The following is a 1041-nucleotide window of genomic DNA, read 5'->3' on the forward strand; positions in this document are numbered from 1 at the left end:
GTCACACTGCTTCCTCCCTCCGTTCAGTTGGCTGTGGGGCCGAGCAAGTAGTTCCATCGTGCATTTAAGTGACCAGCGTACGAGGAGCGAAAACTTGAATACTAAAGAACAGAACACACTTGCAAACATGGTATTCACTCGTAGTGGTCTCCACAACGTAAACACTCGCTCTCTGGATGTTCCTGTTGAACATGCTGGAACTAAAATGGAGTTATTCTTTACCAAAACTTCCATGTGGGAAGTGTGGGAATAATGTTAGTGTGGGGAACTAATTTTATGTTTAGGTTTGGTATAGGTGTTTACCTAAAACTCCAGATGTCGTGAAGGGGAAAAGAAGGTGACCCCAGCTTTATTATTATAGGACGATAGAGTATTGTAAGATTTAACTCCTTTTAGTTTTATTAAACAATTAAAAAAAATGTGTATTCAGCACATTTTCGACTGTCTTAAAATTTGGACCTTTTTTTTTGATTTGGGGTGGGATGTTGGGGAGCGTACTAACACACTCATATTAAAAGAACACTTTATTAACATGTACACATTACATAATGTATTAAATTAATCAAACAATCGATTTTATTTTCTGATTTTGTATTCCTATACCACGTGAAAGTATGAATGTCATAAAGTTTCCAAAAGTGTTTTTAATCTAATGAGATTTATACTTAATTAGGCCTAATTTAACACAGATGCCAACATGAAAATAGTTTGAATGCATTTCTCACTAGTTCAGTCTCTTTTATTTCAGTGTCTCAGGTAAAATCTACCGATCCATCAATAAGTGCAAAGTCGATGTACAATTATTGTCAGCGGAACACGATGTGTATTTAATTGCCGGAACACAAGATGTTATCAATAGCTGGATTTATGTGGTCTTAATTCTACAAATGATCGCGCGCGGATATTTATTAGGACACTAGAAACTTTATATTCTCTTTATATTACCGTTTATATACTTCTGATGTAACATTTCCGAGTATGTAAGAAATAAAAGTAAACTGTAGTGTAATTTATAATACATCTGTACTTCCTTCGTCGTAA

The sequence above is a fragment of the Anneissia japonica genome, unplaced genomic scaffold, assembly GCF_011630105.1.
Source record: "Anneissia japonica isolate Jap-2015-1 unplaced genomic scaffold, ASM1163010v1 scaffold172582_len1462937_cov174, whole genome shotgun sequence".
NCBI classification, from domain to species: domain Eukaryota; kingdom Metazoa; phylum Echinodermata; class Crinoidea; order Comatulida; family Comatulidae; genus Anneissia; species Anneissia japonica.